This window comes from Anser cygnoides, chromosome 13 (assembly GCF_040182565.1).
Source record: "Anser cygnoides isolate HZ-2024a breed goose chromosome 13, Taihu_goose_T2T_genome, whole genome shotgun sequence".
NCBI lineage: Eukaryota > Metazoa > Chordata > Aves > Anseriformes > Anatidae > Anser > Anser cygnoides.
Genome location: NC_089885.1, coordinates 15,917,883 through 15,935,807, shown reverse-complemented (window position 1 = coordinate 15,935,807; position 17,925 = coordinate 15,917,883). Strand labels below are relative to the sequence as shown.

The window sequence follows — 17,925 nt, the reverse complement described above, 5'->3', positions numbered from 1 at the left end:
CGTGGATGGTATGGTCTTTGTATCTTTCTAAAACTTACTTATTTTCCATACTATTTTGTCAGAGCAACACAAACTTGGGGTAGGAATTGTCTGGACCCTCAAAATTGTGTTCAATTTCTATTGCTTTCATATGTTCATACGAGTGACATTTATTTTCTCAGTTTTCATAAAGATTTTCCATTTGCACTCTCAGAATTTACATTTTTGAGCACACAAGATCGATGAGAAGCAATTATTTGTTACTGAAAACAGAATATAGGATAGCATCTACCACTTAATCAGATGATTGCAAAAGGAAGAAGAAATATTTTGATCTTGGGCTATGTAGTGTAGAGAAAACATTTGTTTCTCTTACTCATGATTTAGTATTTAAATGGTTTTATTAATTTCTATTTTACCTACCTCAGTTTAATAATACCAAGCAAGCTAGCTAGCATCAGGATATTCCATGACAGTGGAAATTCTCGTTACTCCCAAGTGCCTGAACACTCCATTGCATTTCTCCTACATTACCATTTATGCACATGTAGTGAAAATAAAAAGGCTTTTTGAAGTCTTGGACACTGCAGAAACTAGTAAATGTAGAAATTTGAACTGTCTGTGAAATTCAGTTTTTTATTTCAAAACTCAGTATTACTGATATTTTGTTGTTAACAGGTCAGGGACTCCACAGATGACATCACATCTGAAACCATGTATTCTCTATTGGATTGTATATTAAGAAAGCATCATGGCCTGACAGAGTAGCATGGGGTCTGGCTACTGATGATGCTGCTTCTTATGCATGTCCTTTCCAAGACATATGTACTGCTCTTCTTTATCAGGGAAGTACATGAGTTGCCAGGCAATTGCTAATGGGGGCTGAGTGAGTGCAAGACTTGACCAGTCTTTCTGTTTAAAGGCATAGTCCAACTTGTGGGTAGCTGGGAGTCGGCCTCTTCTTGCAGATAACTAGTGATAGGACTAGAGGGAATGACCTCCAGTTGCGCCAGGGGAAGTTTAAGTTGGAAAACAGGAGGCATTTCTTCTCAGAAAGAGCAGTCAGGCATTGGAACGGGTTGCCCAGGGAAGTGGTGACGTCACCGTCCCTGGGGGTGTTCAAGGAAAGGTTGGACCTGGTGCTTAGGGACATGGGTTAGTGGGTGACAATGGTAGTAAGGGCGATGGTTGGATCAGATGGTCTTGGAAGTCTTTTCCAACCTTTATTATTCTGTGATTCTGTAATTCTACTTGCTTTCCCTTTCATAAGCCTAGGCCTTACAGACAGGATTATGTAGTGGGGGAGAGCTAGGAGAAACTCCAATGCTTTTCCTTCTGTTTCAGGGAGGATTCAAACCTTTCACAGTGAACTACAGAATCAGGCAAATAATGCAGAGATAAAATCTGAGTTTAGAAATCCTTTTTTATCTGTTTATATTAGGTGTGCTATAAAAAGCACATCACCATGGTATCCCAGCTCTTTCCAATTAAAGAAAACTATTTCTACCATTTACTTAGCAACTCTGACAATAGCCTGCAGCAGCAGTAGAACAACTTGACTGCCTGGCATTTTACAAGATAAATTCTTCACTACTGTCTGATTTTTTTTTTCTTTTCACTGTTGCTTGCAGAGACTTAAAAAGTTACTGCTTCTTCAACCACTGAGGCTGGTCTTGTTGCACTCACTTGAGTTATGGATCACTGAGTACACTTTGTACCTTTACATGCCAGTTTGAGAAAAATCAATTTTAGTCTTGAAGAGATGAAACTAGTGTTGCAGAAGATCAGTGCACATTTCCAGGTGCTGCAGGGCACTACCATCTTGATGGGAATTCAACAAAACATGACATAGGTATGGTGCAAAATTGCTTACTTTTATGCTAAGAAATCTAGAAAAAATAAGAGTAAATGACAATACTATGAAGAAGTCACATTAGCTACAGTAAATACTTCTAAAATAGTCACAATTCTAGCATTAAAATCTGATTTGTTACTAACTGTAAGTTAGGAGATGTATATGTTTTACCCACAACATTTATTGGCATACGGAGGTAACATATTAACTGCATGCTGATAAATATTGTGGCTACAGTAGAAATACATGTTAAAAATGAGATATACATTAAAAAAAAATCAGATGTTGAAGAATTAAACAATTTGTGCATAATAATGGATGAAAGTATTCAGGTTTATATCTGTCCAATTAATTGTCACTTAACTGGAAGATAATCTCAAAACAGCAGTATCACTGTCTACCCTGTTCTTCATGTATATTATAAACCTGTGCGCTGATTGGTCCATGTGCCAAATGTACACATCTACAAAAACTTCAGAAATTGACATTTTTCTTTGTTTTCCCTGCTATATTTCTACTCATTTAAAAAAAAAAAAATCAGGTTTTAATTTTCTGTTCATAGTTTAGAACTAGGTGTAGTCTTTCCTGCCTTGGAGGACACGAACAGCACTTCCATGGGATATTAACTGTGCTTTTCACAGACCAGAAATGCTGATTCCAGATGAGACATTCTGCTGGACTCATATAAATGTTCTCTGTCAGATCATATTTATTAATATTTTTGAAAGAGTAGCTTTTTCGTGGAAGAGTTTATGCTATATCAAATATCATCTATTTGTGAAAAATCTAACTTAAAGTTAGGTCAGGAATTTCCTGTTCTCCTGCAGCTGATGTAAGTCATATTTGTTCTAGTATAAAAAATATGCCAGTATATATATTTTATTGTGCATTCAGGCTATCTTGATGGAAATACAGAGGTGTATTCTCTCTGGAGTCATACCAGCTTGAAGGGGTTGCTGTTCCCCTAACCTATCTGCTTCTTCATGTCAATACTCCCTGTAGAAAGTAGTTGTTTTTCTGAATTGATGGATTTTCTTATCTGCCTGCTTCTTAACTAAATGATCCAAGTTAATGTATAGAGCATACATAATAGAATTTTGCTAATCAAACTGATTGGAACTGAAACAGGATAAGAATCACTTATACAAGCAGCTCCACTGGGAGATTAGAGGAGGCAATAACCTCTAACTTCAGGAACAGACTGAAGGTGATAATTATTTCAACAGTGTTGCTTTAGCTTGAGAATGATGCATGAAAACAGCTTAAATGATAAAAAGGGTTTAGATCCTCAATACATAGAGACTGGAACACTCACTCCATTCTCAGTGGAAGCAATACATAAAGCAGCCAATTGCAGGATCAAAAGCAAAACCAGAAGAACAAAAAGGGAGACTGTAAAAAAAATTGTCCAAGGTCTTATTCCATTTTCTTAGCAGTGGAATTTTCCAGGAAATGCTCTTAAACATGCAGTGATGATTTGTGAAATACATTCTGCAATTTTTGCTATAAGAAGTATAGATTAGTACAGAGATAGGCTAAACTTGCCTGGTCATACCAGCTTCACATGTGCTCTATCTTGAAAGAAAAAGGCAGGTAAGAATTCACTTCCAAATATCAATTTTGTAAAACTTTCTGGATAAAGGAGTTATAAAACAAGGTTGATTTATGTTATTCCAAGTATATAAGTAGCTTAAGTTGATCATAAACCTGATCATCACTGAAATATGAAGAACAAGGAGGTTCTGAAGTACCATAAAGAAAAGTTAAGTTTGTTTGTTTGTTTGTTTGTTTTTACCTTTTATTCCCTTTAAAAAAACATCGCTGGTAATTATGATCATAATTTCTTGACAAATGATTTTGACATTTACATGATTTACTTAATGCAACTGGACATCTCTAATTTATTGTAATGATTTATGAGTTAAAAAAGCTAACAGCGTTTAACCTCTGATATCATTTGTATAATGTTGACAAAAAATCTGAAAAATATTCTTTTTTTGTACTTTATAAGTTCTATAGCATATCTTAGATTGTGTTTTTTGTTTGTTTGTTTGTTTTTGTTTTCCTACAGGATAAATCTCTCAGTAGCAACACCACTAATTCATCCTCCTTTTCTTTTTGGAGAATATATTTGAATGCAAATAATTGATTTTTGTGATTTTCCTAATTCTGTGGTAATCCACTTACAGATCACCTGTACCGTAAGTGATTGTTTTGCAGTCCATCAAGAACCATCTAATTTCCTATCTAATTATTAATTCACCCTATCATTATAGTCCCTTGTCCTCATCTGGCATTATTCATGGTGGAAGATGCTTATCGTTGCACTGAGTCTCAATGAGCTTGGTAGAAGACTGGGTAGAGGCAGCACTAATCTACAAGTGGTAAACGTTAAGACAAAGAAGTCCAGTGCTGAAGTTGGGATTGCGACTGCCTTGCGTTTCCCGTATACACAATAAAGAAAGTGATTAAGCCTGGCAAAACTATTACCAATTTTCTGCAGATGTCTTTAAGGAGGCCTAGGGAGATCACACACCTAATAGACATGTTAGTATGGTGTATGACTTAGAAACACAGTGTTCATGCAAAACAATAACCAAGCCAGAGACTGCTGTGCTTCCTTTCCTCCCTCTGCCTTTAGCAACTTCATATTGATTTCAGGGATCAAAAATCATGCCAGGATATCCAGTCCTTGTTCAAATTAGTTTTTACTGGGGTCTGGGCTTCTGTAGACAACGTATACTTGATGTATTTCTTTTCACAACAGTCTCTGGAAACGCTTTATCAGAATCTTGGCAAGAGATGCCTTTTCTCAGTGTTTATTAAAAAGAGAGAATCTATTTGGTTCATAGATTAGGACACTAGAAAAATAAGAGCAATTTAAGGCATTTTAAGACTAGTAATTATGCAGCGATCATATAGAACAAGCTGGAAAATCTACTCACGGAAATCACTATCATGAGTTGAATATGTAGTATATCCAACTAGTATATGTTTTTGAAAAAAAAAATGTTTCAGTACAAGAAAAATGGGTTAAAGCTTTGCTAGTATTGTCTATTAGTTATGGACCAGAATCAATGGACCATTTTTTATGTTGTGTTTTTCTGTACTAAGCTGTATTTCCTGATAGAATTTGAGCTCTTTTGTTTCTATTTTATTAAATGAAGAAATCGGCCATATTTAAGAGAAAAAAAAATCTTACTTCCTTTATTAGGAATGAATCACACTATTCAAAAATTGAGTTGATCAATTTAAACATTTTCTGGAAATTCTCACTATGTTCTATGTGATGAACTGTCAAAGTATAAAATTTATTTGTTGATATTATGGCAGTGGAAATCCAGTTTTGTGAGTCCTAGCATGTAATTCCAGACTGTTACTGTTCCATTCAAGAATTATTCTTCTGATATTTAGGCTTTTCTGACCATATAACCATATGTTAAAAGTGTGGGTTTTGGAGCTGAATCAGTTGATAAGACTGAGTTATATTCATATTATCTCCACCATTTCACTTAAAGAGAGCAAAATTCAGCATTAATTTTGGGGATTCTAATTAGCTATCATCTTGAATGGCATGCGCTGGAAGAAGAATGGACTCATCTATAGTCTCTCCTTCATTGTTTTCTACTTATTTCAGATGTTTAGAGTAATGCTTAGAGAAGCATTACTGCTCATTAACTTGCTTAGGATTTATCTGTTTCAAATAACTGGCAGAAACTGTTTTTGGAGAGATATATCCCTTTCCTCTTGTTTGTTTGCGATTTGAAAACTCAACAGAGGTACCACATACCATTTTGTTTTTTGCTGTTTCTACATCATGCTTACAATACAAAGCTAAAAATATCCCTACTTTGATTTGTAGGTGAATTCAAAATTAGTTAACCTATAGGAAATATTCTTGAATGAGTATTTGTAAAACAAGTCTACCTCCTTTACCTTTCATGCACAGGAAAAGTAAAAATACAGTGTGTGTTTGTTTTCTGAAGTCCAATTCTTACTCCTTTACATGAAAAGCAGATTTTTTTTTTTTCTCCTCTGATTGTCCTCTGTATTACTTGATTTTAGGGCATCTTTGAAGAAGCTTCTCTAGGCAGCTAACAAATATAAGGAACTGAGAACTCTAATTAGACAGTCTGCTTCTTTGACTTGGCTTGCTCCAGTGATGTTTGACTGTGGCTCATGTAGTGCTCTTTAAAAAAAAAAAAAAAAAAACACTCATCACCTTGTTTTGACTGGTAGTGGCTATTCAGAAGGATCTGTAACTTGTGCTGTTAATGACCAGCTGTGCACTCTGTAGTTGTAATGATTGCCATTTCTCTTCTTAAATCCTGGGATAAAGGTACATATGCACATTTGAACACCTGAATGATATGTATTCATTTTAAATATCGTCTGAAAAGGCAGTAGATCATAAGAGGTTAGAAATAAAAAAATGCATGTTCAATTTATTTTATTCCAGTTTAGCACCATTCATTACACCTGATATTTTTTCCTATTCTGTAAACAGTAAATGGATTGGGCACTGAATCAAAACCAAATCTAACCTGTAGTTACAGCTTTACAAGGAGTATATTAACTTGTCAGAAATTCAGTAAAATGATCATCTGTGAGTGTTTTAATGAAATCATTTTGACAGATAGATATAAGAGGCAGTAGAAGGATACAAGAAAACCCTAAGTTAATTACTTGAACTTAGAAACCTCAGCTGAAATATCAAAAGAAACAAATACTGTGTATATTTGCTTCAACACTGGTGACATTTTGCACAGATATATCTTCTTTTCCTATGGTACTAGGAAAGATATTTTTGGGACATGAATTACTGTGAGAAAAAACAATGCTCTTACTATAAATATCTCCATTAATATGGATATTCTGTGATTAAGCTAGGGCTAGCTTCAAAACATGGTGTTTTGGAAGAAAAAATACTAACAGAATTTAGAGTGAATGTGAGAAATAATTATTGAGGGATGAATATTTCACTGACAATTCAAGATAAATCCTTATTCAAATTGAATTTCCTTTTGGAAAGCTTAAGGCCATCAGTCTATTATAAGACAACAAAACTGACTGATGCTCATTTGAACTGGTATTATTTTTATTAAACCTGAAAGAGGTATGATGAATTAATGTATTTGTAAACTAAGTCTGCAAAAACACAGCAGATTGATAGTCGTGCTTAATTTGGAAGGAAAATGAGCTTTATTGCAGTTTGTTTTTTTCTCTCTCCTTTTTTTTTTTTTCCTGACATACCTCAGTTCTCATTCCTATCACCTTTCTTTTTCCACTTTCTGTTTTCTATTGCTCTGTTATAGAGTAGGCTATATTCTTTGTTCAATTCTAGATTGAATTAAGGTAGTGTGAAAACAATGGTGTGGTGGTGATGTGGGATTCACAAGTGGTTTAGGTGGTTGTGTTAAACAGCTGCTCTCAATAGCTCCACTAAAACTTGCCACAAAATTGTTTTCTTGGCAAAATCTTTGAAATCTGAAGGGAAAGCATAGTGTGCGTGATCACTGATCCCATGTCTGCCAGTGGCAGTGTGCCTTCAGCAGGATGGGGAGGCAAGCAGAGCAGGGGGATACAACCAGGTATGAATGGGATTTACCCTGGAACGCAGGACACAAGAACACTAAAACTGTGCAGGACCATTTTAAGTTAAGTGCAGTAAGTGAAGACCAAGTTCGTATAGACAGTATGGATCTACAACAGCAGATAACAAGCAGAGCAGGACCACAGATTCTTCATACCTCAGCATGGATGTCAAGTCTTAACACAATTATACAACATATCACAAGTTATAGCACTACAGTTTTGTCAGATTTTAGGGAGGAGTGAAGGCATTTCTTCATTCCCTTCGGGTTTCACTCTGCTGAGTGATGGGTGGGGGTATGCGGCTGTGTTAATCTCCATTCTGTGTCAGTGACAATTTCCTTATCTTGGAACCTCCATTTTATAAATACGGTGTTGCTTTACTCTCCATCACCACTTTAAAATGTTACTTGTTTATTTTGCCAAGAGAGGTTGCTGGGGAAACAGTCAGAATCAACAAAAGTAGTAGATATGAATTAAGGTAATCACACATGAATAGCTTATTGTTATTGTTTGTTTGTTTGTTTCTGAGATGTTTAAAATTTTTATACTTTGTAAAGTTAAAATGAATCCTTTTCCCAGTGACGTAAATAAGGACAGGGTATTATTTGGAAAACAGTAGTAAAACCTGTACCCTCTGTCTCATTAAGTTATTTTGGTATAGAACCACAGTAATCAGTGTTGCTTGGGGTTGAAACATATGCCCAGTGTTATCAATGAAGATATGTTTATGCATATGTTTTGGGAGAAGGCTCCAGAGAAAATGACACAACAAAACTCTTATTTCCAGGCAGTTCTTTCTAAGTAGGCAGTCAGGTTACAAGAATGACATTGCTAACCTCCTCCTTCTTTATAAACAATTCTTTAATAAATGAAAATATAGAACAGCAGAAACCCGGCTGATAAGTATTAGTCTGAACACACTACTCAGTCATAGTGGAAGCACCACTTAGATTCAGTGTAGCATTTTTCCTCCTGATAGCTGTATCATTAGGATTTTGCTTGAATTAAAACATGAAGTATACTATTGATACAATAACATGAAATGATTAGCGGCCTATCTTAGGGAATGTGTCATGTCAATAAAACCGTTTTTAATAGCACTGTTGCAATTCCCCAGCTGAAAGAGTCTCAAGAATCAGCTAAGACAAAGCCTCAGATCTACCCTGAGGGTATGCAGTAGGATACCATGGACTTTATTTAGGATCAAGTTTTGCTGAAATATGCTTGAAAAATCTAGATAATCTAGATCTGGATATCTAAATTAGTCAAAGGCAGTCTTATTTTTCTTTGTTTCCTCATCTGAAAGTGCCAAAGGACTTCTTTCTATAAATATACAAATATACAAATACTGGCACTGCTGTAACCTGGAGTTATCTGGTAGGGTTTCTAGAGCATATGTCTTGGTTCAGGTTACTGCACTAAGTTGTGTTGTGCCACTTGAATAGCTTTGCTATATATTGTGTGAGGACTTTGCTGTTGTAGGCTCATACAAATACTAATATGGGTATAGGTCAGGCTGGGGCCAAACATGAGCATCTCAACTTAAAAGCAGATCCCACAGGAAAGTGGAGTCAGTCTGGCTCAGGCCTCCCAGCAGAGCTGTCAGGTAAAGAGGAGAGCCTGCAGCTGCACTATCATGAAGTTGTCCCTGATCCCTGGCAGCAGGAATTCCTGGAGGGGGGAAGACCTCAAGGCCGTTACACTTTGATGTATTGATGGTTGGGAGAAATCTGTCTTTTTCTCTACTTAAAATGATTTCTTTAGCAGTAGAGCGGAGAAGCTCTTTTTCTTTACATTTCTGTCACAAAACAATTGGTGTGTCATGTTGCATTATGTCATATCATATGAGGAAACACAATCTGACATACTGTATCTAAAAGGTATTTGAACATATCATGTAAGAAACTGGAAGAAAGAGTATATGCTCTCTTTCTTTGTCTTGGCAGTTGTTTTTGTTTTCTGCTTTTCTTTTAGTTCCTCTGGATTGCCAATTAAAAAAATAAATAAATAAAATAGACATCACTGCAAAAACAAATGCATAGTTTTCCTGCTTGTATTCAATATACCTCTAACCTTACTTTCTTTTCTTTTAGGAGAAAACAAAACCAAGAGATCTATGAAAGACAGAGACAATCTACCAGGTAAGAAAGATTCTTAAAAAAAAAAAAAAAGCCAAATATAAAAAAAAAAAAAAAGGAAAGAAAATACTTGCAAGACATGAACAACTGAGGAAAGAGTAACTGAAGTAAATGAAAAATTTCAAGTAAGAAACTACAGTGCAAAAAGAGATCAAAATACACTAGTGTAGGACAAATGAGGGAGACTTGATGTCAGTCATCACTTTACTGGATGGTACATGTCAAAGATTATAATTAAAGCATTGGCAGTAAATACAAGCCAGGCTTTGTATTCTTTATGACAGGAGAAATCCAGGGCAATATATGCTGCCCCAGCATGATGATAATAAGAACCAGCCTTAGGCATTCAGTTGCTCTAGGTAAATTTGAGTATGTCTGTCCCTGATCTCTACTGATAGAATCATAGAATATCCCGAGTTGGAAGGGACCCACAAGGATCATCGAGTCCAACTCCTGGCACCACACAGGTCTACCCAGAAATTTAGACCATGTGACTAAGTGCACAGTCCAAACACTTCTTAAACTCCGACAGGCTTGGTGCCGTGACTACTTCCCTGGGGAGCCTGTTCCAGTGCGCGTCCACCCTTTCAGTGAAGAACCTCTTCATGATGTCTAGCCTGAACCTCTCCTGCCTCAGCTTAACACCATTCCTAGCGGGTCCTATCACTGGTGATTAAGGAGAATAGGTCGGCGCCTGCCCCTCCGCTCCCCCAATAGATGTGATATATCATATCTATTTTATACACTTGTTCAACTACATATTTTGACATTGATACTTTCCCAGAAAGTGACCAGATGATCTCAGAGGTCTTTTCCAACCTTAATGATTCTGTGATATATATATGTGCATATATATATATGTATACATATAAATCTCATTGGTGTTCATTCTCTTTCCCTGGGTTTTCTTTTTATTTATTTGCTTTTCTGTATGCTTTCTTCTCTCTCATTTCTGTCTTCCTCCCTTCCTTCTCTTCTTTGTTTTCATAACTTTTTGACACATTGCACTTTTTCTTCTCTTTTGGTCTTCTCCCTTTCTTTCTTTCTTTTTTTTTTTCTTCAACCAGCTTTTCTAGCATTTCTTTTCCAGATTATTTCAGATTTTTTCTTATACTTGTTTCCTTATTTTTTTCCTTCTCTAGAGTAGAAAGTTTCATTTTGCTGGAGAGAAATTAAAAAAAAAAAGTTTCTTCTCCTTCATTCTACTACTCTGCTAGGTATCTGAGGTGATACTGTTCCTGGCAGGCATGAATATTTACAGACTTATTTTATGAATCTGAAGATTGATTTAGCTTGAGAATAATGCAGAGAAACAGGTGAACCATGGAAATGTTGAGATCTGCTTTCCAAGATTCATAAATCTTAAAGCCATTCTGAGGTGAATACCTTTTAGAAAAGCAGTTCCTAATGACTGGAAATTATGAAATATCCAAAATCCAAATTGAGTTAAAAACTTGAGTTCCACAGATAAGGAAAATAATCCTTGAAGGAAGAAATATTTTCTAAATTCTTACAGAATTACATTGGTTCTCTGTAAAATAAAATAATAAAAAAAAAAAAATCTGAATATTTGAAGTAACACTAGTTTTCTTAGGAAGTCTGATGATAAATGTACCATTTATGACATACGACTTCCCTCAGAAGTTGTAACACCAGTATTTTACAAAGTTCTGCATATTAAACACTTAAATAGTGTTCCCATTTGGCAATTGTCAGTGTTATATACTATGCATCCCTCTTTTATATCTGTAACAGCTATGCCCCTGCATGTACTCAAGCTTTTAGTAAAGTGATGTGTTTTTTTTTCTCTGTATTCGTGTCTAGATTATAAAGCAGTTTGAAGTATCTGTTGATCCTTTTGGAATTACCAAGACACAGGCAGATAATAGCCTAAGTAAAATTGTGTAGGTTTTCTTAAGGAAAACTGTGCAACAACATACTGTTCTTATCTACAGTTCACCTGTGCTATGTGTATCCAGAAGGTGCCAGTACTGTAACTTTGCCAGCATGTTTCTTTCAAAATGGATTTGATTTCAGTCTTTCTTTATATATGCTTTATCCAGTATAAAGTTGTTTTCAAGAGCTATTTTGTGTCCTTTATCTAACAGCAGATAGTTGACTAAGTAATAAAATGTATAACAAAATAAGAGTAATTTCTCTGGCAATGATTGCCTTTATGATTTCTATTGCTATTTGTTTTGACATTTTTAATTGCATTTTCTATGCCTTTTCTTAGAACAGTATAGCATGTCTTAAGCTATGCTTGCTTAAGCTATGCTTGCTTAAGCTATTCTTGCTAGTCCCATCATTTTCCCTTGTTAAACAAGAAATGTTTTGTTTGGCACTAAATGTTTTTGTCTTCTAGATAGTAATAGAAAATATTTTTCAAGGTCAAACCCTGATATGTGTGTTTAGTTTCAACATGCACACTTGAAATTTTATTCAACTCAGGTATTATTAACTTCAAAGAAATTTATATTACAAGTGCAACATAGAAAAACACTTTTGATGTCCTTTTTGTAGTTGAGAATTTCTACCAGTCCCAGCTGCAGAAATGCTGTGCTTTTAGATCTTCTAAGAGGAAGTAAAATTTTTGAATAAAAAATATGACATTCAGAGATTTGATTGTTGCATATCTAATTTACAGTAAGTTATGCAATGGATGCATTACATCTGCATCTGAAGTAGATTACGCTTTTTACTTAACATGTTTACTGCCCTTCTGACAAGAAAATGATAGGAAAGAACTAAATGTGTCTGCCACACAAACTTGTTATTTAAGAAAAAGACATGTTTTTCTTCTAGCGACTGTGAAGAGGTAAGAGAGAAGAAGACACCTGAGAAATCTACCTTGTAATAGTCAAGGACTTTGCTTTCTTTTTGTGTTTATTAGTTTTGTGCTAGAAAAAATGAGCTGAACTCCAAGGTAAGACTGTATATGCACTTGAGTAAACCGTACATAGATGCTCCCTTTTACCTGTAAAATTCATTTGACTATATGACAGTCAGTACAAACTACTTTTCCTTGAACCGCTAAATTCACTAAAATATATCAGTGAGGCATTTCTAAACCAATCACATTATTTTAATATTTTCTATACATTGTATTTGTTTCATGCATTGTGTATTTGGATGCTTCTCATCAGTGTATGTCTAAAAACATAACTTGTATAACAAGGACTCATAAAAAAAGAGAAATCAAAAGCAATGCGTACTGCACAATGAACAACTGTAAATCTGCAAGATGACTCAGTTTGCAAGAGGTCACTTACTATATCAACCTTTCATATAAAATGATGCTTATACAGCTTCTGAAAGTCTCTAGTGTGTGTAATACACACACCATAAACCGCCACCAACAACTTAAAAAAATAAAACCAAACGAACACATTGTGGAAAACAAACTGGCACTTATTCAAGATGAAAATGTGCAGAGGTCACTGGAGAGAAAAGCCAAAAGGGCCTTGTGTGTACCTTCCCTTGATTTTGAATAAAATGGTAAAACCACGAAGAGGGCAAGAATAAAACTCACAACAGGTGAGTGTTATGATTCCATCAGCACTCTTAATTCTAGGAAAATTATTGCAGAGAGCAGTAGAAAAATCAGATGGCAGACTTGGCTGTGGAATAGGAATTAGAGGATTGGTTCTACTCTGACATTGATTGAAAATCGATGTTAAAGAACCATTTTATAGTATCACAGATTGTTCTCTTACCAAATTTAGTACTTTTTGGCAAATAAAAACACTTGCATGTCAATTCTGTACAGCTGTGTACTCCTTGTACTCTGGAAATCCAGGTTTTTAAACCAAGTTCAGTGAAATTATTCTTATACTGATGTATCAGAGCAGAAATAGCATACTGCATGTCTCGCTTAGATTGGAATATAAAACTTCGCTTTGCATCAATCTTTGTAATTTAGTTGTTTCACTTCCATATAGAGTTTTCATTCCAAGAAATATTTGGAAATAAGATGACTATTTATCTATTTATGCATGCATAAAGAATTCATTAAAAACCTTCTGAAATTGTAGGATTTTAATTTAAAAAGGGTTATAAATTGCTGAAAGGATAAAAGAAAAACAGAAACCTAAACTGTTCTAAAGTAGTGAATGAAACCCTAAGCAACTAAAACTATTATGGGGAGCTATTATTTATGGAACAGAGCCTATTAATGACAAGTACATGATAACAGAATAAGCATGTTAAGTTCAGTTGCTTTCATCTTCAAAAATTTTGGATAAAGAAGCCTACGCTGCTTTTGTGGAAATACATTTAACCAGAACTCTTAAAGCTAACTTGGCATAATGCTTTTGGCTTGAAGTAATACATGAAGTTCGGTCTTGAAAACTGCTTAAATGACTTGTGACAAGCTAAGATGTATGCATGCAGGTTTGTATTTTTGTGTCTGTGTGTGTTAGATAAGTTTTTATTAAATAAAGTAATATGCTTTTCTCTAGACATAGTATTTTCTCAGAATGACTGTATAAAAATCCTGTTAAATGGACGAAATTATTCTGAATGAACGGTGGGAATCACAATACATTTAACTATATCTATTTTTCCTTCTGATAACTTTTATAGAAGGAGGATTGATGTTTCTCACAATAATATCTCTTCACTGCACTTTTGTTACAAGCATGTAGTATCAGAATTCCTCTTGGGCACAATCTTTCCAAGTCCAAAGCACCACATATCTTTGATTCCTCTAGTTTTCTGTATGTGTTGAGGCCACTCTGAGCTTTGAAAGCTTGTTCTTTAATTTTGCAAAGCCCTGAATTTAATATTATTTTGACCTTTTAATATTCTGGGTTTAGAGTGTTCACCGTGGTACAGTATTTTACAAAGTGAATCAGTGAATAAATTTTGGATTTGAATTGGGGATTTAAATAAGACAGGACCAGAATAAGTTTTCATAATCTGTAGTTGAGATAGTTTAGATAATCATGGTTTCCAGACTATAATTTTCTGTTTTCCTTCAACAATTCCTGCTTATATAGTTTCTTCCTGGAAATCTGAGTTCTTATTTCATTGGGGTTATTAAGACTGTATATGAAAAAAATTGTTGTGTTCCTGGCATGCCTATATGTATGTCATAATCTGAGTAGTGTGATATACTTTTTCAGTGCTTGCAGATCTCCATTTAATAATTCCACTTGCATTTGGAAGCTGTCAGCTCAGCTTTCTAGAATGTATGAATTACATATGGCTTAAGAGAGCAATTTGCAGGTATAGCTTGCAAATTTCACGTGAACAAACACATATACCCTAAATAAGTCCAAACTGTATGTGTCTGATTTATGCATGTTTGATTTATATGTGTCCTATTTCTTGATCTTTGTCTTAACAGTCTTTTATATTTAAATTGTTCCTCTTCAGATTTCCTTAAATTTATATGCATTTGACTTCATATCTTCTTGAATGTCTGGGGGCAAGACATGCTCATAACTTTATTATAAATCATATTATATGTTAATGTACAAGAGGACAAAGCATAAAAACTTAAAACTTAAAAATTATAGGATAAACATTTAAATTGCTCTTGCTCATTGGGGAGGTCAGGAAAATATTTACCTCTCAATAAGTATATATGGACAAAATATGGACTAAACTATTTCAAATGGTGATGACTCATGCACTTCCTCTGAAATATTATCACCACACAAGTAGTTTCTGGGGTCAGCAACTGTTAAGGAGTTGCTAGGAACTGATTGCTGACTGATCTATGCATTATTAGGGAGAAAATTAGAAGAGGTCATAGAAATGGGCAATCCTTATATCAGAGGCTTTAGGGGATTAACTCATCTGTCCCACTGCTAAATCAATCTTATCCCTTTTCCAACCAACAAAATTCAATTAACTTCTATGAATTATTTAGCCACACTGAAGTCTTATATAGCATTAATATTTGTGGTTTGGGGTGTTTTTTGTTTTTGTTTTTCAAGGAATATAAAATATTACTTCTTAATAATCAAACTCCAATGCGGACTGTAATTTTCTATTTCAATGTTTTAAGAAATATAATTTAGTTACACCTAATGTTAACTGAAGTATTTTATACTTAAGCAGTAGGTACTGCTTACATTTAGATTATGAATTGCCTCTAGAAATATTAGGGAATCAGAGATTTTTATTCATTTATTTATTTTTACTCAAACAACATTTTAACAAAAACTTACAGAACTTCAATGCTACCAGATAAATTACAATCTTCTTGTTCAGCCCAAGAAGAAAGGAGTTTGAACGATGTTGCCAGAAAAGTTACTAGAGCACTTTTGTCTTTGACAAAAATAGTTTAATTCTCATCTGAGAAATTATTTTAAAGTGATTGGGTAAGAATAAACAAGATTAACTTGTAGACAGAAAAACCTTAATTCCTGAATGCCTTAAAAATTTTAAAGTTTGTCAGTCCTTCAGTCATTTCCTGCACTGTTCTTCATATGATAACAAAGATCTACCCATCAAATTTGAGAAATGGGAACTTGAAGTCTAGACAAGGCAATTGAGATCATGAAAATATCTTTTGCAACTGATCAATAAATAAACTTAGAAAGGCTTGGAGGATGAAGAATGAGACCACATGGGCTAGTTACTTAGCTACTGTTGTCAGTATTGTTGTGAAAGGATAAAAAGTTCAGTGTAACTTAGCCACCCAGTCACACACTCAAATGGATGAGTGAGCACTGGAATCTGCAATATACTTCATGTTGCGATGCCTACACTGGTATTTATTCCTGAGCTAGGTACTTTACATAGTTCAAAGCTAATGCAAATATCTATGCAGAAACTAGAATCAGAGCAGGGAATACTGTGAACTGTATCTCTAGACCATAAATCATTTATGTCAGGATTTGTCTTCTAAAGTGTTTTGGCCATTCCTGTTATACTGTCAGCACTTCTGCACATAAATGAATTATCTAGCACCTATGTATTCTGCATTCATTTGAACTGGACAGTACTGCATGACATTTTCACTCCCTGAAATACTGTATCCTCCCCATTCAGTCAGGTATTATATCAATCCCCTCTGGTTTCTCTTGAATTGCTTTATGCTGATTTACTATTAAATTTTACTCTGATTTCCTACTGCATTTTTTTTCTACTGACTTTAATTATATGTCTGAACCTTGTGGATCAGGATAACTTTTATTAAACATAATAAATGGATGCTTCTAACAGATGTCCTTGTAGTCCCTCCTAGGTTCATCAAAGCCAAAGACTCTGAAGATAACATATGGTTATATGATAGATGGTAAATCTGAAGACTGAAGAATTTGATATGAATTTTAAATGTAAGTTGCTAATTTTTTTCTTAAGAAATGAAGTGTTCTTCATTTAAATTCAGTTTTAAGTGTTCAATTTAAATTCATTTAAATTCAGTTAAATGAATGTTACCACGTAAGCTGGAGAGAGACCTTTTTGCAACACCTTAGTCAATTGTACATCAAACTTAACAAATATGATTTGGTAAGATAGGAGTTTCCTTAGAAACCACAGAACTTTCCACTGAAATTTAGTGTGTTGGTTGTAGATGCTGAATAATTTAGAAGTCTCAGCAGTGTTGCCAGTGCTAGTAAGATATTCCAATTCCTAATAGACAAATATGTCATTCAGTACCTTTGCTTTTATGTTCTCCCCTTCACAGCTTATCTGACTGAAGGAACAATCTTACATTTTAACTAACAGATAGTGACTGAAACTCAGAACATAGTGTACAGTGTCAAAACTATATGTGATAGAATGGCAATATATATCATATTTTAAGTGTACTGTTGGGAGTTTTTTGTGTTCTACAGTGCCATAAGATAAACTCCAAAATTTACTATAAATGTATAAAAGTTCATACACTTTATCTTCTTCCTTTTCAGTAGTTTCTCTTGCATTATATGAAAAACAGACAGAAAGGATAGAATGTAGAATTTCATAATAATTCCTATTTTTGAGGTGCGTGGGGATTTTTCATTTTAACAGTTAATACAATTAGTTGTGCTGATATTAGCTACTATACATTGATTTTGTTGTTATAAAGCATACTAAAATCTGGTTACTTCTTATTTCTCAGCATTCCTACATTTTTTCTCGACAGTTTACAACAACTTTAATGACTTTAACAATATAGATTTTATAAATATGTGCTTAACACTCTCTTTTTAATTACTTGATTAGTTAAGTAGCATTTTTAGTGGTCATTATTAGTGTAGTACTCAATTACGATTTCTGCTGTCACTTCTAGTTTTTTTGTTTGTTTGTTTTTGTTTTTGTTTTTTTCCCTGAAATGTACACATACTGATATAATACAAGAATTTTCGTTCTTTCACATTTCAATGACTTCACTGGTGAAATATGCAGATAACAGCA

At 34.3% G+C, this 17,925-nt stretch overlaps 1 protein-coding gene and 1 long non-coding RNA gene across 3 annotated transcripts in view; one reads left to right on the top strand and one right to left on the bottom strand.

Annotated features, from left to right (window-relative positions):
• Positions 1-9,634, top strand: part of DIAPH2 (diaphanous related formin 2) — a 246,342-nt gene extending 236,708 nt beyond the window's left edge. The window contains exons 29-31 of one of the 2 annotated variants that reach the window (XR_010834759.1): positions 1,611-1,831; positions 3,906-4,035; positions 9,523-9,634. The gene's annotated coding sequence lies outside the window, so the exon portion shown is untranslated. The remainder of the gene's footprint in view (positions 1-1,610; positions 1,832-3,905; positions 4,036-9,522) is intronic. The other variant, XM_067005015.1, reaches the window with a different exon arrangement.
• The window catches only part of LOC106037448 (uncharacterized), a 64,515-nt gene that overhangs the window by 2,368 nt on the left and 44,222 nt on the right, over positions 1-17,925 (bottom strand). The gene's annotated exons all lie outside the window — the stretch shown is intronic.